The sequence below is a fragment of the Mustela lutreola genome, chromosome 1 (assembly GCF_030435805.1).
Source record: "Mustela lutreola isolate mMusLut2 chromosome 1, mMusLut2.pri, whole genome shotgun sequence".
In the NCBI taxonomy this organism is placed as follows: domain Eukaryota; kingdom Metazoa; phylum Chordata; class Mammalia; order Carnivora; family Mustelidae; genus Mustela; species Mustela lutreola.
Genome location: NC_081290.1, coordinates 256,425,788 through 256,448,537, shown reverse-complemented (window position 1 = coordinate 256,448,537; position 22,750 = coordinate 256,425,788). Strand labels below are relative to the sequence as shown.

Sequence of the window (22,750 nt, the reverse complement as noted above, 5' to 3'; positions counted from 1 at the left end):
TGGTTGTCTCAATTATAATCCCTTGAGTGGCACAAAAAGGCATTCTCCATGAAATGGATGCCAAGTCACATAAGGTTTTTGAGTGGAAAGTTGGAGTCTTTCCTGCACCCATAGTTATGTGCTCTGGTGTTAAGGGAAGGATTTCTCCATTCCTAGTAAGAGCTGGGAGGGAGTCAAGAATCCTGTGACGGCCGCCCTGTGGAGACACAGTTTGCTTGTTTTCCAAGAAGCTGTTAGTCTGACTCTTTCCTGGAGTGTCACTATAGACTTCACTGAACTTAAGTATTTTCATTGCTGTATTTAAAGTATTGTTATAAACAGATAACTTCTACTAGTGTTCCAAGGCCTTTCTGACTTTTGGCCTTCTTTTTTTTTTTTTTTTTTAATTAATTTTTTACTTTTTATAAACATATATTTTTATCCCCAGGGGTACAGGTCTGTGAATCACCAGGTTTACACACTTCACAGCACTCACCAAAGCACATACCCTCCCCAATGTCCATAATCCCACCCCATTCTCCCAAACCCCCTCCCCCCAGCAACCCTCAGTTTGTTTTGTGAGATTAAGAGTCACTTATGGTTTGTCTCCCTCCCAATCCCATCTTGTTTCATTGATTCTTCTCGTACCCACTTAAGCCCCCATGTTGCATCACCACTTCCTCATATCAGGGAGATCATATGATAGTTGTCTTTCTCTGCTTGACTTATTTCGCTAAGCATGATACGCTCTAGTTCCATCCATGTTGTCACAAATGGCAAGATTTCATTTCTTTTGATGGCTGCATAGTATTCCATTGTGTATATATACCACATCTTCTTGATCCATTCATCTGTTGATGGACATCTAGGTTCTTTCCATAGTTTGGCTATTGTGGACATTGCTGCTATAAACATTCGGGTGCATGTGCCCCTTTGGATCACTACGTTTGTATCTTTAGGGTAAATACCCAATAGTGCAATTGCTGGGTCATAGGGCAGTTCTATTTTCAACATTTTGAGGAACCTCCATGCTGTTTTCCAGAGTGGCTGCACCAGCTTGCATTCCCACCAGCAGTGTACATGAAAAAGTGCTCCATATCACTCGGCATCAGGGAAATACAAATCAAAACCACAATGAGATATCACCTCACACCAGTCAGAATGGCTAAAATCAACAAGTCAGGAAATGACAGATGCTGGCGAGGATGCGGAGAAAGGGGAACCCTCCTACACTGTTGGCCTTCTTTTTCATTTAAGGACATGACTTACGTCCCCTAAGACAGTGTATTTTTTTGAGGGCGGGAGCTCTCTAAACAGGAGTTTGTGTGGTGGCAAGATGAAACTGAGAAAGGAGTCTCAGACTGAGGGATTTATGACATAAAGTAGGGTAAAGAAGGAATAGGAGGCAGATCCTGCTACTTTCCTGATAGGCCACCAAGGGTACAAACCATGCAGAGAAAAGGTAGCAGTCCAGGCAGGCAGGCAAGCAGTGCCATCAAAAATTCAGGCAGGTAGAATGATAATCATTCCAGACAAAGGTAATATAAATAGACAGCATCAAAGAAGGAGCATGGTCCCAAAGGGCCTGAGCTTTAGGAATAGGACTCTAGCCATCAGGATACCAGAAGGGGCCAGCTAGTGACAAATACTGGCCCCATTTTCAGAAGTACTAGGGTTCTAGGAAAAAATAAAAACACAAGAGAATGAGATAAGAACTCTAGCAGTGAGATCTGACCTGAGCAATAGGGAGGAGCTTGTCAAGGCCATCATACTAGATTAGCAGAGAACATGAGGTCCCAAACTCCTAAAGCAGATTCAAGGCAAGACATCTCCCAGAGTCTGTGTGGGTACTCATCTTGTCTCAGAGAGGCATCTATGAGGTTTAGAGGGATTAAGCTAGTCCTTATAGTGATTTGTAGATTATACATTTTGTATTCTACCACAGGTTCAAGTTCAGAACCCTGAGCATGTAGAAGGCACTTAATTATAATTTTATATAACTAAGTGTATTCTATGTGCTAGGTACTAATCTAGGTGTGTGTTATCTCATTTAACTACATCCTAAGAAGTACATATTATCATTCCCACCTAACAGACAAGAAATCCCAGGCAGAGGCAGATGAAGTAATTGCCCGAAATCAAGCATTTAATAAGAGGTAACACTGGAATAGATATAAATAGTTTGACATCAAAACCCAAACTTTAAACTCTATTGCCAATCTTGGTCATACATTTTATAAAGCTACCATTTGCTAAATTTATATGATGTGACAGATATAATGCTAGGTATTATAGGTATCATCAATGCCCTTCAAGAGCTTAGGTTATAGTAGGAAGATAAATACATGAAAGATAGTAACACTTACTTTTGGGCCCTGATAGGAGACTAGAAGTTGCTATGACATCATTCATGCTAGGACCCAATACTCTCTAAAGTGAGACTTTCTGAGGGAAGTGATGGAAGCCAGTGGTAATGAAAGAAAAGGAGAGAAAAGAAAGAAAAAGAACAACTTACCCAAAGCCCCAGAAGAAAGGAAAATCATGATTTCTTTGAAATTACTGAAAGACACTTGTGCAACATGAAGGTAGAATATACAGGGAGGTGAGAGGGAAGGATAAGCAATGTCACCGGAGAAGTCCGTAGAGCCCCATTGTGGAGAGCAGAGAGGCTGCATTCAGCAGTCCAGGCTTCACCCTGACAGAAAAGCCAGGAAAGGATTTCAAAATAGAGTAACATGACCAGATGTGCATTTTGGGAAATGATTCTCAGTTCTATGTGGAAAGAAAGAAGAGATGGGTGGACAGAAAACCAATTCTTGCTCTTCCTACTCCATGAAACAGGCCCTAGTTGGTTGAATTGCTCTGACAGCCCATCTGTCCCTCAGTCTGCTATTAGGGCCTAGAGCCCAGAAGACAGCCCTGGAGGCCAAGTGTACCAGCAGGAACGCTATCATATGGGCACAAGGACTGGTTTTCATTTAATGGCGGTTTTTTTTTTTTTTTTTTCCCATGCTTTTCATGGCCCTGCATGTTCCCATACTAGCCGGGCAACCTCCTTTGGTTTCTGAGACTCCATGCCCAGCTTTTCTAGCTCTGACAAGTCGTCTACAAGCCTCCACTGCTACTTGGGTAACTGTAAACATATGTTTTCTGTTCTCCCCACATCCCTGCAGTAGAGCCACAGGTTGTGTCTTGACGCAGAGATGTCTGGAATGTTTAGTATAATCCCAGTCACACAAAAGTTCTTGGCCTTGGGTGATAAATTACCCCTTCCACATCTGTCAGGGGAAGAATTGAAAGGGTGCATCGTTTCTTCTGTGTGTGGCCAAATGGTTTTCTCCCAGCATGAAACAAGCCTATTTGAGGCACAGGTTGGCAGGGGTCACTTCCTTTCCTATCACACACATTTTAACAACCCAGGTGCTCATAGAATATGAGCTGATAAAAAGACTCAGCTTTGAAGAGCCTTTGTTAATGCTTTTCGGAAGGAATTACATGTAGAGAATTCTAATCATTGCATTGAATGTATGCCATTATTTGTGTTTCTACCACCTTCTTTGTCACATGTACATACCTTTGTACACTCTCACCCCATCTTTTCCTCCAAGGGGAGAATCAAAGAGAAGAGAGGGGCCTATAGTTGTTATCTACCTTGGGTACCTATAAACAAAACAAGAGATGATAATTTTAGGTCTTTCTCACAAGGTCGCGCAGCCTAGAAAAGGAAAAGACAAATGTTTAGAAAGAATAAAACAAGCAACAGGCTAGACATTTTTACTTTTCTCTGTAAGACTAAGTCTTTTTTTTTAACTTATTAGCAAGATTAGACGACTTTATAGCCATTATGACTACCAAAATGATACAATGTTAGCATTAAATCAAAATGACATGTGCAAATGCCAGTAGGGAGAACATTCTGAACAGTATAAAGAACTCTAAAAATGCAAAGTATAATGGCTAGATTTTTCATTAGCTCCATAGGGCTATGACATTCTACCTCTAGTCAATATTCTATCATCCATGATCAGAGTAGACCTGATGAAAAGAAACATCTAACTTGCATGAAACTCAGTAATGAAGCAATCTTACTTTCCTGAGAGAGAGAGAGAGAGAGAGAAGAAGGAAGAAAGGAAGGAAGGGAGAGTGACAGACAGAAAGCAAGCAAGCAAACAATAAAGAGAAAAGGAAAAAAAAGAGAGAAAGAAATGGGGCCCCTGATAAAGCAAAGATGATAAAATAAAGCTCATGAACTTTATGCACATGGAAATGCTCCTGGGGCTCACACTTAGAGTCCATTTGCTTATATTTTAGGCACAACTTTAATGAGCATGATTGTCTAGTTTCCAGTTCCAGGTATCCTGGAGGCAGCAGGTCACCAGGGAGACACACACTGGCAGCATCAGAAAGTGACAGCTGGCAGCCTGAGACTTGATGACAGGAAAACTCTGAAAAGTTGATACCAGAACTCCAAACCGGAACCCCTACAGGTTCAAACACAGAGCCCTGAACTCAACAGGCTCTCTTACAGCACTTTAGAATAATTTATGATTGAGTCATCAGAGCGAGATCAAATTAGAATGTTATATTTAATAAAGCAGAGAAGTATACATATATTTCCAAAGATGTTCACCAGAAATAGTTTAAATGAACCTATTTTTATACATATGAACTTTGTAACCAGAATAACTCATTTCCGTAATGTTCTAGATAGGTAGCTGACCTTTTACTGTATATTGGTTACTTCTCAGTTTTAATCCCAAGCCACCTGCCCTTCTTGATCCCCTAGCCAGGAAGCCATGATTAGGAAATGCAGTGTGTTTATACCAGTACCACCCCAAGCTTAGCAAAAGGAGGTTTATAAATTTACTGCTACCCGCCCCCAAAATAAAATCACACATTGCTACCCCAGTGCTACATACATGATTCCAGACTAAACTGTGCTGCTGCCTGATGCCAATAATATGTAATACATGTTACTTTATGTGCTGATCAAGTTTAAATCCAATTTTAGCTAGCCATTTAAGAAGATATGATTCTAATCTAACAATCCAAGCTTTTTGTGATTTGATTTGTCTTTGAATCCCTTGTACTGGATTTCTCAAGAAATCAAATTATTATCACCCAATAGAACTGAACTCTTGAACCTAGAAAAGAAAGACAATAGACTAGCCTAGAAGATGGAGCAAGTAATCTACGTAAATGATATTCTGCATGATTCTTTTCACAAATGTTAACAAAGGAAAAATCAGATCAAAACCAGAGCAAACTTGAGGTTATTCTACTGTGCAGATGGTTAAGGTTTCTAGATATTATCAATACTTGAAGTAAGAATGAAAAGGAATAAAATAAGGCAGAGGGTAGGTGTACAAAACCCAGAAACACCTTTCCCTTGAGGATAGCATGCCAAAATTTTGAATATAGTGCCAAGGGGAATATAACCGTTTGGTGGTAAGCTTTGCAAAGCCATTCATAAAAAGTCACAGTACCAGTCAGTAGGTTGGAGGAAAGGAGGCATAGCAGTCTGAGCAATGCTGCAGGGATGAACAACCCCAAAATTTCAAAGCTTAAAACAACAAAGGTCTCTTTCTCTTTCGTGCTACATTTTCACTGCCTGCTCTCCTCACTCCGGGATCTAGGGTAACAGAGGAGCTATTATCTGCTCCTTGCGGTTCACAGTGACAGAAAGAGGGAGTAGCAAAGCACATGTGGGCTCTTCAAACCTCCACATGGAAGTGACCATGCTCATTTCTCTCACATTTTATTGGTCCAAATAAGTCACAAAATGAAGCCTGACTTTTAAAGGAGTAGGAAGTACTCCTCCTTCAGGGAGGAGCTTCAAATATTGATGTGTGGGAATGCAGTCACTACAGGCAGTAGGGCAGAAATGACAAGCTGTCCACCAGAGGTCAGGGCTTTTCACATGAGCATCCATAAAAATCCTGTGGAAGGCTTATTAAAATGCCCTGGCCCCACCTCCATTCTTCCTAATTTAGTAATGCTGGATAAGCCCCAAGAATGTGCATTTCTAACAGACTCCCCGGTGAATCTGATGGTGGAAGTCCATGGAGCATACTTGCAGGAGGACAGACACACAGCTGTTGCTGGGAAGCAGGTGCCCAGACAGACGCTGAATATCCCAGCCCACCCTTGCATCCCCATAGGGGCGAAGGACTAGTCCTCACCAAGGAAACATGACAAGTGATGTGGGTCACCTCTTGAAGGAAAGTAGTTAAAAACCAAAGATCCCTTTCTCCTACTCCCTTCTCCCATATGCTTTTTACATGTCGATGACCAGAGCAACATGGCAGCTTCCTCAGTCCGAAACATGGTCCCCCTCTGACAAGAAGCACCTGCATCAGATTACTACAGGAAAGAGAACACATTTTTATCATGCTAAGCCACTGAAATTTGGGGGTTTGTTTGTCAAAACAGGTAGTTTACCTTAGCTAACACTGGAGAGGACGGGAAGAAGGTTAAGAGAATCTTGACCGCGCCACTGAATACTGCCTCTCCTTCAGCTAAATGAGGGAAACCTCTCCTGCCTCCTTAACTTCTACAAATGTCATTTTCTTTGATCCCCCATAATTATATCTCTTTTTTTCTCGAGTCCCTGTGGTATCATAAAATTAAAAAGATTAGGATTAGAAAGTAGAAGAACTCAGAATCATTTTAATTCCTGCCTAAGGTCCTAGCTATGATTCACTTATTTACATTTTAGTCATTCATTTAACAAAACCTTACTCAGGGCCTATATACGTATGTCTAAAAGATAGTCCTGCCTCCAAAAATGGCATAGGCATTACCTCAGCCCCTCCCATGATCATGGCAGATATCAAAAATCAAAAAAAAAAAAAAAAAAAAAAGTCCTTTTTCTCTCTGGGTTCAGGGAAAGCCTCAGAATCCTTTACAGCAGAATGCTCCAAAAGCCATTACAAATAAATCTATAATGGTGGTTTTATCATCTATTTGTTTCTATTTGTTTCTCAATAAATGGGTTTTTCAAAGAGGTTTGGTTTCATGTGGTCACTGATTTCAATCTAATTCTAATATATTTTCCCGAGTAATAGAAACTATAAAGACCAAGCTACATTTGCCACTAAGTTTCCACATTGATTTAGGTTCCACTAAGCAGATATACCTGCACAAAACCTGAAATGCAGAAATCGACACTGTGGGATTATAGCCTTACATGAAGAGACTGGACTGCCCAGCCAGTATCACTACAGAAGTGTTTGATTCTCTTGAGGCAGCTGTGAGGAAGGTTCTATAGGTTAGTACCTAGCATCAAAACTACTGAACAGCAGGTGTCTGTGGCAGTCAGGTTCCTTGAAACAAGTCCCTTGGTGTGGCTTGGCAGCTCATTAGGCTGCATTCTTTCTGAACAAGCAGGACCTATGCTTGTTTCCATCTTTAGTCTAGGTGAAAGAATCTCTTAATCTTGGCCCAACACTTCACAGGCTCTTGCTCTGGCCCTCCTCTGGTCATCTCCTAAACACTGAGTGAGGAGTATGTGGAGCCAATGAGACATACTTAACTGGAGCTTTAGCCCCAGACTGTGCCCTGGAAATCATGGACCCACATTCCTTACCTAAAATGGCCCTGACCTTGCTTCCAGAGTCTGTGTGGGTCTCTTTCCTGGGGCTCATTCTCCTGAAAGTGAACCAAACCACCACTGTGGGCACCTTTTGGTCTGAGAGTGGCCACAGGGCAGCTGGCTTCCAAGGGTATAGACAGAGCTTGTATATGTGGGTTACAGCGTCCACTCATATGCTAATAAGAGTCCCTTGCAGCACAGAATGAAGCCAGAAACAAAAAAAACAGAAGGGTGGGAAATCTGGGTTGGGGACTTGGTCATGCTTTTCCCATACCATTATGCTTTGGTGAGGAACCCAAAAGAGTCAAAATTTTAAGCTCTATCTTGACCCCCCAGGTCATTTAGGAGGTAACTTTCTCCAAGTGGGAACATAGCATACATTTTATTTAACAAACTGAAGCTGATGTTTAACTTTTAAGTACTTAGACATGTTATGTGGGTATCAATTTGTACTTCTGCCCCAGATCCCACAAATTTTAGTAGCATAACTACTCAGTTCTCTAGCCTCTGACATATTCTGCAAACTACCTTATGCTCTGTAATAAACCTTCTGCCTAAACTACCCAGAGTAAATTTTGTTCTCTAAAACCAAGAAATCAGTTGTTATAATTCGCTAGATGCTTAGAAAGGGGTGGTATTTTCCTTTTGTTGTAGACAAATACACATCAACTCCAAAAATATGGAACTCTTCCAGTATCAACCATAGCTTGGATTTGTTGTGAGTGACACTTCCTGATCCCAAGGCTCTATACTGTAGCAGCAAGAGTATTGATGTTGAATGAGAGTTTAGGTTGGAGACCCAGCTCCAACACTAACCCAGTGTGCACCTTGAACAAGCCATTTTTAACCTCCCTAAACCCTGGGAGGTTTATGTGTATATACGTGTACATATACTTCATTGGATGCAGATCTAACATTGCCATTTCTAATGCTGAACCTAAAGAAAAGAGTTAATAGTAGCTGACACCTTAGGTATATTCCTTGTGGTATATTCTCCGATGCTTTTTCTTTTGCTTACTTCAGAAACATCTGCTCCAATCACTTCCCTCTGGAAAACCAATTCCACTGTCTTAACTTCTGGCTCCATTAGGAAATATTTCTAGAAAGTCATTCAAATGTTTCCATTAGTCAATTCCATTTTGGTACTTCAAGTTCTAACTCCTTATGCTACAGGAAACCATTTTCTTCCTTACTTGCTATTTAAACTCTTCAAGCGTTTGTCAAGCATTATTATGTCATACTCACCCTACTCAGGGACTTAATCACACACTCCATGCACTTCAAGACATATTCATTTTCTGGAGTATCCAATGACATGATCTGCAATAGCAGAGATAAGGATTCAAGCACTTAAGTTCCTCTTGGGTTTCTTGATTTTTAGAATATTAAGGAATTTTTCAGAGTTAGTCCTATAGCAATGTAAGTTTCAAATAGCTTTCATAACATGATGTATTTTCTTTTCATTATGCTTTTCAGATTAAGAACCTACTACAACAGTAGCCTATGCTAACAGGAAGATAAGCCTTCTGTTTCTGGCTCAGAAACTTGGAAAAGGGAACATTTCAAAAGTCATTTTATTGGCATATTTCAATCAAATGCCTAAAAATCCATGATGAGATGAGCAAGGACTGCATTAGACAACTTCTATTTTTTAAAGATTTTTCTAGTTTCCAATGGTCTCTACCAGATGGTCCTGTAAACGTCCCTCCCCACAAAAAAAGTAACTATCAAAAAAAAAAAATAATAATGATACTGTCATGCTGAAAATAAATAAATAAATAAATAAATAAAAAAGAATTGCAGAACCATTGCAACATGGCATCAAAAGGTTAAAACTGCATAGAAACTTTGGGTAAAATGCTTTATATTTTAGAAACAATTAATACACCTGTAGGTGCTGTAGCAGGGAGCTTGGGCATGTTGGCCCCATTACTTGTCTTTTTTTGGGCTCAGCTCTCTGATAGAGGGACAGACTGAACCCTACAGTCTGTGTTTCCCAAGATCCCAGATCAGCTGTTTTCTGCCTAAGTTTTGACAAAGAAAGACACAGACCAGAGATCGAATGTGGTGGGAGAGAGCAACCAAGGCACTTCTCCTCTCTACCTACCTGAGAAGGCAGCTTCTCAGCAATTGCTTCTCCTCTATGGCTCCAGCTCCTTAGTTTCATTGTTTGGCAAATTTGTCTTAGCTTCCATTTAATAACCCCCTGGGCAGGAGTACTGCTATATGTTTCATCTTTCTAGCCTATAGATGGTAGTGGTTTCATGCTGCTTAACTCTGTTTAACTCTGTTACTTCAGCTCTCAGAAATTCCATCACCTATTTGATAAATTCCCTGAATTAAATTCACTCTGTTGAAAAGTCTTTAAGGTGGTTTCTGCTTTCTTGGTTATACTCTGATTGATAATATAATGGACTGACTTTTGAAACAATGCACATGACTGTTAGTGTACCAATAAGAATGTTAAGGAAGTGGGATATAATAAGTCACCTTATAGATTTCTCAGGACACTACATGAAATAAAGCATAAATTGTGGGAAAACTGCCCCAGCAAGAAGACTAAATTAGAGGCATCAGTAAATTCTCGGGACTTGATTGGCCTTTTTCTTTATTTTTTCTCTCCAGGTAAAATAATGTGTAGGTGAGCAGTGAAAGCAACAGTAATCGCTGACCTATTTACAATTCTGACTTTGTGCCAGTAGGTCTATTATTTAGTATAGTCTGCATTAAGATGTTCACTAGAACATCTCAAGGAAATATCTGAAAACATTACGTCTGGCTTGTTAACAAAACAAGTGCCAAATATGAAATAAACCAAAATCACAAAAACTTTTGCCTTCATTTTGTTCTCATTCTTTCATTTACTCAATGAGTACCTGTGATGTGTCAATCACTCATCTACATCCTACAATCCCTGAATAAAGAGCAAAAAAAAAAAAAATAATCCCTTACCTGTGTGGAGCTTATGGTCTGGAGTGGGTGGAAGTGGCTATTTAGACCGATAGCAACCAACAGGGTGAAAACCATCATAGGATAGACAGTCAATCCACACTTAGATTTTTTTTTTTCTCTAAGTTATTTCTGTCAATGTTAAGACCTAAAAGGAAAGCAGAGATTGTTGTCTTACTTTCTAATAAACAGTTGTAAAAGTGTGCTGGATTTGAAGTTCTACAAGTTTTGATTTGAGTTCCAATTCTTTACTTTCCTTATTATTTAAATTATCATGCTTATGAAAGATCACTCATATAAGCTCCCTGAAGTAATATTAAAAATAGAAAAATGTATTGAAAATAGAGATATTTAAGTTTGGAAAATTGAAATTAGTGAATAGCTCTCATTTTCTTTTTATTTTTAATTTCCAGCAAATGACCATAATGTGACCATAATAAATGACTGTTGTTGGTGTTCCAAATTTGAGGGATTTTAGGTCATTAATTTTTCAGGTATATTTTTCTGTCCTATTCAATCTCTCTACTACTGTGGCTCCAATTACAATTTCTTTAGACCAGTTTATATGGTCTCATGGGTCACTAACAATATATTCTTTCTTTTCTTTAAAATATTTTTTCTTTCCATTCTTCAAAATAGATAATTTTCCTATCTTCAAGTTCACTAAACTTTATTTTTTTTCCAATTTCCAGGTTGGTGTTAATACAATGCAATCATTTTTTTAATTTTTAAATCAATTTTTAAATTTTAGACAGTGCATTTGTTAGTTCTAGAATTCCATTTGGTTCTTTTTTACAGTTTCCATTTTTCTGAGAAGATTTCCCATTGTATATTTCCTATATACATCTTCCTTTTTAAATTCTTAAATATATTTATAATAGCTAGTTTAAAATTAGTGCTGCTGGGCGCCTGGGTGGCTCAGTGGGTTAAGCCGCTGCCTTCTGCTCAGGTCGTGATCCCAGGGTCCTGGGATCGAGCCCCGCATCGGGCTCTCTGCTCAGCAGGGAGCCTGCTTCCCTCTCTCTCTCTCTGCCTGCCTCTCCATCTACTTGTGATTTCTCTCTGTCAAATAAATAAATAAAATCTTTAAAAAAAAATAAAAAAATAAAATAAAATAAAATAAAATAAAATAAAATTAGTGCTGCTAATTCTAACATCTAAGTCATCTGGGATTTGTTTCTTTTGGCTGCTTTATTTCATAATTAGTAGTCATATTTATCTATTACTTTATATATCCAGTATTTTTTTAAATGTTATGCAAGACATTTAAGATTACATGACACAGGGGTGCCTGGGTGGCTCAGTGGGTTAAAGCCTCTGCCTTCGGCTCAGGTCATGATCCCAGGGTCCTGGAATCAAGCCCTGCATCGGGCTCTTTGCTCAGCAGGGAGCCTGTTTCCTCCTCTCTGTCTCTGCCTGCCTCTCTGCCATTTTGTGATCTCTGTCTGTCAAATAAATAAATAAAATCTCAAAAAAAAAGCTACCTGACACATATGCACATATATGTATATATACACATATACATTTAAGTTAAATCACATAACAATGAATGTGATTATTTCATCTTCCTTTAAAAGCTACTAAAAGTTTTGTTCTGGCAGACATTAAAATTCCTCCTTCTTTTAAAAGTCTCATGAAAGTCTCATTTTCCTTCAAATATATCTGACCACCTTCCCGTACCATAAAAACTATCACATCTATCGCCAAGAGAAAAGAGTCTTTACAAATGATCAGCAATTCAAAAGTCATAGAATTTGAGATCCATTTCATCCTTTTATTTCAAGGGTACATCTATGTGGAGAACCCACCATACAAATTTGCATATATATTATTTCATATTACCTATAAAAATTATCTCCTATAAGAAAGTAAGACAAATCTTTTTTGAAATGTAAATAATCTTTCCAAAATCAGTTTTTTTTAATATAATTTATTTTTTATAAACATATTTTTATTCCCAGGGGTACAGGTCTGTGAATCACCAGGTTTACACACTTCACAGCACTCACCAAAACACATACCCTCCCCAATGTCCATAATACCACCCCCTTCTCCCAAACCCCCTCCCCCCAACAACCCTCAGTTTGTTTTGTGAGATTAAGAGTCACTTATGGTTTGTCTCCCTCCCAATCCCATCTTGTTTCATTTATTCTTCTCGTACCCACTTAAGCCCCCAACATCCTGGTTTTAAAAACATCTTGATTGAGGAAAAGAACCATAATTCTAGGGAAAGAGTATTATTACCTTCATGGAGCCTAGAAGAAGTAAGAACAATAATTTGGAGGGTAAAGAATCAAAACTATTTGGTAATCTCTGTTTGGATGAAATATGTGTAAGGACTATATCAGCCCATATTTGAACAGGTGTGTTTTTCCAGTTTGAGCTGAAGCTGTAAAACCCATATATTCAATAGTATTTTTGTTTTCTTTTGATTTAAACAAAAACCATGTTTGTTGTAAAATTTCTTTTAAACACTTAAAAACATAAAGAAAAATTTTATTCTTCTCAGAGATAAATAACTGAACATATTAAGTAAGGTATGCCCTTTAAGTTTTTTAGGTGTGTGTGTGAAAATATGTGTTCTTATATATAATAAATTACAAAACTGGAATGGTGCCCTGGACATGATGTACCTTATGTATATCACTAAAAACATATCATGGTTTTTCCACATCATTAAATGGTGTTTGATAAATGCGATTTTTTATAACATTTTATTGTATGGACAATTTACTTATCCATCACCCTATTACTAGAGATTATATTATTTTTGATATTTTATTATCAAATAAATTAAATAATTGTTCCCATATATAATTATTTCCTTTTAATAAATTTCTGAAATGAAAATGGTGGGAAGAATGGAAATAAAAATAGCAGTACATCAAGCCAGTGTAATGCAGAAAGAAAACCTTGAAAAACAGAAATGGAGAGTGGTTTTAGTTAGCATGGTTTTCATAACTGAATCGAAAAGGAGGGCATGCCAAAGCAATAGGCTTTCATAAAATAGTTGCACTGTGTTTCAAACAATTATTGGAAAACGGGAGCTGAGACTGAAGACCTGTAAAGTTAACAGCAGAATTTCTTATCATATATGTTGCGGAACATAGATTGTGTGGGATTTTCATAAGTGTTACATTAGGGAACTGTTCTGAGGTGTGATGACTTTGAGAAATACAAATTTAAAGACAAATAAGATTTTTGCTATTATGTTTTACTGCAGGACTTCCCAGAACCTTTAATGTTCTTGTATGCTTTTTAAAACCCCAAACAGAAACTATAATATGAAACATTTCCCAAATTTATTTAGCCACAGAATCTTTTGTGCACGAAGTATCTTGAGGGAAAAGTGTTCTATGGAACACCAGATTGAGGAAAAGTACTTGAACAAAATTGAGGAAAAGTAAATTATAGTCAAGGCCAGTGGAAAAACCACATCAGATTATGTTAGATTAAGTTAAATTGTTTTATGACATACACTGAATGTTTTGAAATCTTGCTTTCCATTTAAATTCCTTATCTCTTTAAAAATGCCTCATGACATTTGCAACAACATGGATGGAACTAGAGCGTATCATGCTTAGCAAAATAAGTCAAGCAGAGAAAGACAACTATCATATGATCTCCCTGATATGAGGAAGTGGTGATGCAACATGGGGGCTTAAGTGGGTAGAAGAAGAATCAATGAAACAAGATGGAATTGGGAGGGAGACAAACTATAAGTGACTCTTTTTTTTTTTTTTTTTTTTTTTTTTTGTAGATAGGTCTTGCTTTTTATTTTCTTAAAGATTTCGTTTATTTATTTATTTATTTATTTATTTATTTAGCAGAGAGACACAGCAAGAGAGAGAACACAAGCAGAGGGAGAGGGAAAAGCAGGCTTTCCGCAGAGTAGGGAGCCTGATGCAGGGCTCGATCCCTGGACCCTGGGATCATGACCTGAGCTGAAGGCAGGTTCTTAGCTACTGAGCCACCCAGGTGCTTCTGGGTCTTGCTTTTTTATACATTCTGTCACTCTGTCTTTTGATTGGAGCATTTAGTCCATTTACATTTAAAGTAATTATTTATAGGTATGTACTTATTCCCATTTTGTTGCTTTTTTTTTTTTTTTTTTGAATTTTAATTTTTTTTTTTTAATTTTTTTGTTTTTTATAAACATATATTTTTATCCCTAGGGGTACAGGTCTGTGAATCACCAGGTTTACACACTTCACAGCACTCACCAAATCACATGCCCTCCCCAATGTCCATAATCCCACCCCCTTCTCCCAAACCCCCTCCCCCCGGCAACCCTCCGTTTGTTTTGTGAGATTAAGAGTCACTTATGGTTTGTCTCCCTCCCAATCCCATCTTGTTTCATTTATTCTTCTTCTACCCATTAAGCCTCCATGTTGCATCACCACTTCCTCATATCAGGGAGATCATATGATAGTTGTCTTTCTCTGCTTGACTTATTTCGCTAAGCATGATACGCTCTAGTTCCATCCATGTTGTTGCAAATGGCAAGATTTCATTTCTTTTGATGGCTGCATAGTATTCCATTGTGTATATATACCACATCTTCTTGATCCATTCATCTGTTGATGGACATCTAGGTTCTTTCCATAGTTTGGCTATTGTGGACATTGCTGCTATAAACATTCGGGTGCATGTGCCCCTTTGGATCACTACATTTGTATCTTTATGATAAATACCCAATAGTGCAATTGCTGGGTCATAGGGCAGTTCTATTTTCAACATTTTGAGGAACCTCCATGCTGTTTTCCAGAGTGGCTGCACCAGCTTGCATTCCCACCAACAGTGTAGGAGGGTTCCCCTTTCTCCGCATCCTCGCCAGCATCTGTCATTTCCTGACTTGTTGATTTTAGCCATTCTGACTGGTGTGAGGTGATATCTCATTGTGGTTTTGATTTGTATTTCCCTGATGCCGAGTGATATGGAGCACTTTTTCATGTGTCTGTTGGCCATCTGGATGTCTTCTTTGCAGAAATGTCTGTTCATGTCCTCTGCCCATTTCTTGATTGGATTATTTGTTCTTTGGGTGTTGAGTTTGCTAAGTTCTTTATAGATTCTGGACACTAGTCCTTTATCTGATATGTCGTTTGCAAATATCTTCTCCCATTCTGTCAGTTGTCTTTTGATTTTGTTAACTGTTTCCTTTGCTGTGCAAAAGCTTTTGATCTTGATGAAATCCCAGTATTTCATTTTTTCCCTTGCTTCCCTTGCCTTTTGCGTTGTTCCTAGGAAGATGTTGCTGCGGCTGAGGTCGAAGAGGTTGCTGCCTGTGTTCTCCTCAAGGATTTTGATGGATTCCTTTCTCACATTGAGGTCCTTCATCCATTTTGAGTCTATTTTTGTGTGTGGTGTAAGGAAATGGTCCAATTTCATTTTTCTGCATGTGTCTGTCCAATTTTCCCAGCACCATTTATTGAAGAGGCTGTCTTTTTTCCATTGGACATTCTTTCCTGCTTTGTCGAAGATTAGTTGACCATAGAGTTGAGGGTCTATTTCTGGGCTCTCTATTCTGTTCCATTGATCTATGTGTCTGTTTTTGTGCCAGTACCACGCTGTCTTGAGGATGACAGCTTTGTAATAGAGCTTGAAGTCCGGAATTGTGATGCCACCAACGTTGGCTTTCTTTTTCAATATCCCTTTGGCTATTCGAGGTCTTTTCTGGTTCCATATAAATTTTAGAATTATTTGTTCCATTTCTTTGAAAAAGATGAATGGTACTTTGATAGGAATTGCATTAAATGTGTAGATTGCTTTAGGTAGCATAGACATTTTCACAATATTTATTCTTCCAATCCAGGAGCATGGAACATTTTTCCATTTCTTTGTGTCTTCCTCAATTTCTTTCATGAGTACTTTATAGTTTTCTGAGTATAGATTCTGTGTCTCTTTGGTTAGGTTTATTCCTAGGTATCTTATGGTTTTGGATGCAATTGTAAATGGGATTGACTCCTTAATATCTCTTTCTTCTGTCTTGCTGTTGGTGTAGAGAAATGCAACTGATGTCTGTGCATTGATTTTATATCCTGACACTTTACTGAATTCCTGTATAAGTTCTAGCAGTTTTGGAGTGGAGTCTTTTGGGTTTTCCACATATAGTATCATATCATCTGCGAAGAGTGATAATTTGACTTCTTCTTTGCCGATTTGGATGCCTTTAATTTCCTTTTGTTGTCTGATTGCTGAGGCTAGGACCTCTAGTACGATGTTGAATAGCAGTGGTGATAATGGACATCCCTGCCGTGTTCCTGACCTTAGCGGAAAAGCTTTCAGTTTTTCTCCATTGAGAATGATATTTGCGGTGGGTTTTTCATAGATGGCTTTGATGATATTGAGGTATGTGCCCTCTATCCCTACACTTTGAAGAGTTTTGATCAGGAAGGGATGTTGTACTTTGTCAAATGCTTTTTCAGCATCTATTGAGAGTATCATATGGTTCTTGTTCTTTCTTTTATTGATGTGTTGTATCACATTGACTGATTTGCGGATGTTGAACCAACCTTGCAGCCCTGGAATAAATCCCACTTGGTCGTGGTGAATAATCTTTTTAATGTACTGTTGAATCCTATTGGCTAGTATTTTGTTGAGTATTTTCGCATCTGTGTTCATCAAGGATATCGGTCTATAGCTCTCTTTTTTGGTGGTATCCTTGTCTGGTTTTGGGATCAAGGTGATGCTGGCTTCATAAAATGAGTTTGGAAGTTTTCCTTCCATTTCTATTTTTTGGAACAGTTTTAGGAGAATAGGAATTAGTTCTTCTTTAAATGTTTGGTAGAATTCCCCCGGGAAGCCGTCTGGCCCTGGGCTTTTGTTTGTTTGGAGATTTTTAATGACTGTTTCAATCTCCTTACTGGTTATGGGTCTGTTCAGCCTTTCTATTTCTTCCTGGTTCAGTTGTGGTAGTTTATATGTTTCTAGGAATGCATCCATTTCTTCCAGATTGTCAAATTTATTGCCATAGAGTTGCTCATAGTATGTTCTTATAATAGTTTGTATTTCTTTGGTGTTAGTTGTGATCTCTCCTCTTTCATTCATGATTTTATTTATTTGGGTCCTTTCTCTTTTCTTTTTGATAAGTCGGGCCAGGGGTTTATCAATTTTATTAATTCTTTCAAAGAACCAGCTCCTAGTTTCGTTGATTTGTTCTATTGTTTTTTTGGTTTCTATTTCATTGATTTCTGCTCTGATCTTTATGATTTCTCTTCTCCTGCTGGGCTTAGGGTTTCTTTCTTGTTCTTTCTCCAGCTCCTTTAGGTGTAGGGTTAGGTTGTGTACCTGAGACCTTTCTTGTTTCTTGAGAAAGGCTTGTACCGCTATATATTTTCCTCTCAGGACTGCCTTTGTTGTGTCCCACAGATTTTGAACCGTTGTATTTTCATTATCATTTGTTTCCATGATTTTTTTCAATTCTTCTTTAATTTCCCGGTTGACCCATTCATTCTTTAGAAGGATACTGTTTAGTCTCCATGTATTTGGGTTCTTTCCAAACTTCTTTTTGTGGTTGAGTTCTAGCTTTAGAGCATTGTGGTCTGAAAATATGCAGGGAATGATCCCAATCTTTTGATACCGGTTGAGTCCTGATTTAGGACCGAGGATGTGATCTATTCTGGAGAATGTTCCATGTGCACTAGAGAAGAATGTGTATTCTGTTGCTTTGGGATGAAATGTTCTGAATATATCTGTGATGTCCATCTGGTCCAGTGTGTCGTTTAAGGCCTTTATTTCCTTGCTGATCTTTTGCTTGGATGACCTGTCTATTTCAGTGAGGGGAGTGTTAAAGTCCCCTACTATTATTGTATTATTGTTGATGTGTTTCTTTGATTTTGTTATTAATTGGTTTATATAGTTGGCTGCTCCCACATTGGGGGCGTAGATATTTAAAATTGTTAAATCTTCTTGTTGGACAGACCCTTTGAGTATGATATAGTGTCCTTCCTCATCTCTTATTATAGTCTTTGGCTTAAAATCTAATTGATCTGATATAAGGATTGCCACTCCTGCTTTCTTCTGATGTCCATTAGCATGGTAAATTCTTTTCCACCCCCTCACTTTAAATCTGGAGGTGTCTTCGGGCTTAAAATGTGTTTCTTGGAGGCAACATATAGATGGGTTTTGTTTTTTTATCCATTCTGATACCCTGTGTCTTTTGACAGGGGCATTTAGCCCATTCACATTCAGGGTAACTATTGAGAGATATGAATTTAGTGCCATTGTATTGCCTGTAAGGTGACTGTTACTGTATATGGTCTCTGTTCCTTTCTGATCTACCACTTGTAGGCTCTCTCTTTGCTTAGAGGACCCCTTTCAATATTTCTTGTAGAGCTGGTTTGGTATTTGCAAATTCTTTCAGTTGTTGTTTGTCCTGGAAGCTTTTAATCTCTCCTTCTATTTTCAATGATAGCCTAGCTGGATATAGTATTCTTGGCTGCATGTTTTTCTCGTTTAGTGCTCTGAAAATATCATGCCAGCTCTTTCTGGCCTGCCAGGTCTCTGTGGATAAGTCAGCTGCCAATCTAATATTTTTACCATTGTATGTTACAGACTTCTTTTCCCGGGCTGCTTTCAGGATTTTCTCTTTGTCATTGAGACTTGTAAATTTTACTATTAGGTGACGGGGTGTGGGCCTATTCTTATTGATTTTGAGGGGCGTTCTCTGAACCTCCTGAATTTTGATGCTCGTTCCCTTTGCCATATTGGGGAAATTCTCCCCAATAATTCTCTCCAGTATACCTTCTGCTCCTCTCACATTTTCTTCTTCTTCTGGAATCCCAATTATTCTAATGTTGTTTCGTCTTATGGTGTCATTTATCTCTCGAATTCTCCCCTCGTGGTCCAGTAGCTGTTTGTCCCTCTTTTGCTCAGCTTCTTTATTCTCTGTCATTTGGTCTTCTATATCACTAATTCTTTCTTCTGCCTCATTTATCCTAGCAGTTAGAGCCTCCATTTTTGATTGCACCTCATTAATAGCTTTTTTGATTTCACCTTGGTTAGATTTTAGTTCTTTTATTTCTCCAGAAAGGGCTTTTATATCTCTCGAGAGGGTTTCTCTAATATCTTCCATGCCTTTTTCGAGCCAGGCTAGAACCTTGAGAATTGTCATCTGAACTCTAGATCTGACATATTACCGATGTCTGTATTGATTAGGTCCCTAGCCTTCGGTACTGCCTCTTGTTCTTTTTTTTGTGTTGAATTTTTATGTCTTGTCATTTTGTCCAGATAAGTGTAAATGAAGGGGCAAGTAAAATACTAAAAGGGTGGCAACAACCCCAGGAAAATATGCTTTAACCGAATTAGAAGAGATCCAAAATCGTGAGTGGGGAGAAAGGGGATAAAAAGAGGTTCAAAAAGGAAGAAAGAAAAAAAAAACAAAAAGAAAAGAAAAAAAAAGAAAAGAATTTTTAAAAAAAGAAAACACCTAAGAAAAATGTAAAAAAGAAAAAATATATATATTAGATAAACTAGTAAAAAATCGTTAAAAAAGAAAAAGGTAACAGTTAAAAAAAAAATTTTACCCGAAGACGAGAAAGAAAAAAAAAAAAAAAAGAAAAAGAAAAAATTAAATTAACTGCAAGACTAAAAAAAATCACAGGAAAAAAGCCATGAGTTCCGTGTTTGGCTTTCTCCTCCTCTGGAATTCTGCTGCTCTCCTTGGTATTGAGACCGCACTCCTTGGTAGGTGAACTTGGTCTCGGCTGGATTTCTTGTTGATCTTCTGGGGGAGGGGCCTAGTGTAGTGATTCTCAAGTGTCTTTGCCCCAGGCGGAATTACACCGCCCTTACCCGGGGCCGGGGTGAGTAATCCGCTCGGGTTTGCTTTCAGGAGCTTTTGTTCCCTGAGCGCTTTCCGTAGAGTTCCAGAGGACGGGAATACAAATGGCGGCCTCCTGGTCTCCGGCCCGGAGGAGCCGAGAGCCCAGGGCCCCACTCCTCAGTGCACCCTCAGAGAACAGCGCCCAGTTACTCCCGTCTGCCTGACCTCCGGCCGCGCTCTGAGCTCACCGAGCCTGCGACCGGTTCAAGGTAACACGGAGCTGCGAGCTTACTGTCGGCTCTGTCTCTGTAGCCGGCTTTCCCGTTCCAATACCTGCAAGCTCTGCGACACTCAGACACCCCCGATCCTTCTGTGACCCTGCGGGACCTGAGGCCACGCTGACCCCGCGTGGGCTTCGCTCCGGTTTAGCCTCTGGAGCGATGTCCCTCAGCGGAACAGACTTTTAAAAGTCCTGATTTTGTGCACGGTTGCTCCGCCGCTTGCCGGGAGCCGGCCCCTCCCCCCGGGGTCTATCTTCCCGTCGCTTTGGATTCACTTCTCCGCCGGTCCTACCTTTCAGAAAGTGGTTGTTTTTCTGTTTCCAGAATTGCTGTTCTTCTTCTCTTCGATCTGCCGATGGATTTTCAGGTGTTTGCAATCTTTAGATAAGCTATCTAGCTGATCTCCGGCTAGCTGAAGCAGTCTCAGCTTGCTACTTCTCCGCCATCTTGACTCCTCCCCCTATAAGTGACTCTTAATCTCACAAAACAAACTGAGGGTTGCTGGGGGGAGGGGGGTTGGAAGAAGGGGGTGGGATTATGGACATTGGGGAAGGTATGTGCTTTGGTGAGTGCTGTGAAGTGTGTAAACCTGGTGATTCACAGACCTGTACCCCTGGGGATAAAAATATATGTTTATAAAAAATTAAAAATTTTAAAAAAATGCCTCATGAAAAAAAAAAAAATGCCACATGAGCTGTGTTCTTGTTTTGTTAGTACATAGCTCTACACAAAAGTGGACTGTGAATTTTTCTCACCATGACATGTTTTTCTGGAGGCCATAACATATAGTGATAATATCCCAACCTACGAGTTAAAACAGAGTTGTAGGTTGTGCCATTAGCTAACTTGTGACCTTAGAAAATTAACTCAGGTTCCACGAAATTTGCATGGCAGGGCATAGGTATACAATAAATTGTTGATTCAACAGATGATTGGATCCTGATGTTCACAAACTTTTCAGTCATTCTCACCTGGTATTATTCATGGGCTTTAGGAAGATCGAATCAGCTTCTCTGTGATTGGTCTTATAAATTTGAAGCTCTAATGGTAAACTTTTTCTCAATTTAAGATCCACAGCATTTTTAATAATGATGTTATACTGTAAAGACATAAGAGGAAGACAGTTATTCAACTTCCCAACAATAACTAAATGTTAAATGTATTTCTGTCCTGCCTTTTACCTAAACAGATATTTGTGTCCCGGGGATCAGGCACCTCGCTCAGCCACATTTTCTGTATAAACTCCGTAGTTCTAGGTTGGCCTACGGTTTATTTGTCTCACAACAGAAATGTTTAACCTGTGGTTAATAAGCTTCAGGGAGCCTTTGAACCTGATGAAATTGTGTATAAAAATTTTCTCTTTATGTGAGAATATTCATCTTTCTGGAGACACACCCCATGGAATAGATTTTCAAATGGCATTTTCAATCCCTCAAAAAACTTACTGCTTACAGATTTCTTAAGGTTTTTGAAGAGGTACCTGAAGAATAAAATGAGGCACAAATTAATGCTTGAGTTCAAAATGCTGGTCTAAGTTACTGCTATAGTAATTTACCCATCATCAGAATAAGTGGGAGTAGAAACCTCAGGGTACAGAAATCAGCATGATCACAAAAAGGAAAAAAAAACTATTTAGAAAAAAAAGCTTTTGCTTTTTTTTTTTTTTTTTTTTTTTTTAAAGAGGCATTTTCTCTTCCTCTTACCTTCCCAAGGTCCCAACCCCTGCATGGAAAACAAAGCAAAGCAAAACAAACAAACAATAAAAAACCTTGTAGGAAAAATATCTTAATGATACATTACAAAAACTGCTAATAACCAGATAGAAGTGCCCTCATTCACATTTACCCATTTATTAGCTATGCTCCTAGAGACCTTAAAAAATCTTTTCTATAGCATGGTCCAGTGTCATCAGAATATCTATGAAATAGTACACAGTGATTGTAATTTTATGGAAAGAATTTCTTGGAAAGCCTGCCTGTCGGATAAATTAGCTATCTTTAACATAATCCTGATTAATTTTGCCATGTATTATCTTCTGCATGTTCTTGAGCTCAAGGTCCCAATTTATTAACCCCTATTCTAGATTTAAAATCATACATATATCTCCATGCTCCTCTGAATATTATTGTGTGATAGCTGATAATTGTCTAGTACTTAGTATGTGCCTCACAAGAAAGCCTGAGC

At 38.7% G+C, this 22,750-nt stretch overlaps 1 long non-coding RNA gene across 1 annotated transcript in view; it reads right to left on the bottom strand.

Moving 5' to 3' along the window:
- Nucleotides 1-21,661, bottom strand: part of LOC131810799 (uncharacterized) — a 52,444-nt gene extending 30,783 nt beyond the window's left edge. Inside the window, exons 1-4 of the long non-coding RNA XR_009345716.1 lie at nt 21,538-21,661; nt 10,526-10,670; nt 8,819-8,893; nt 3,554-3,639 (exon numbers count right to left, since the gene is read on the bottom strand). This is a non-coding gene — a long non-coding RNA (uncharacterized LOC131810799). The remainder of the gene's footprint in view (nt 1-3,553; nt 3,640-8,818; nt 8,894-10,525; nt 10,671-21,537) is intronic.
- Nucleotides 21,662-22,750: the final 1,089 nt, after the last annotated feature.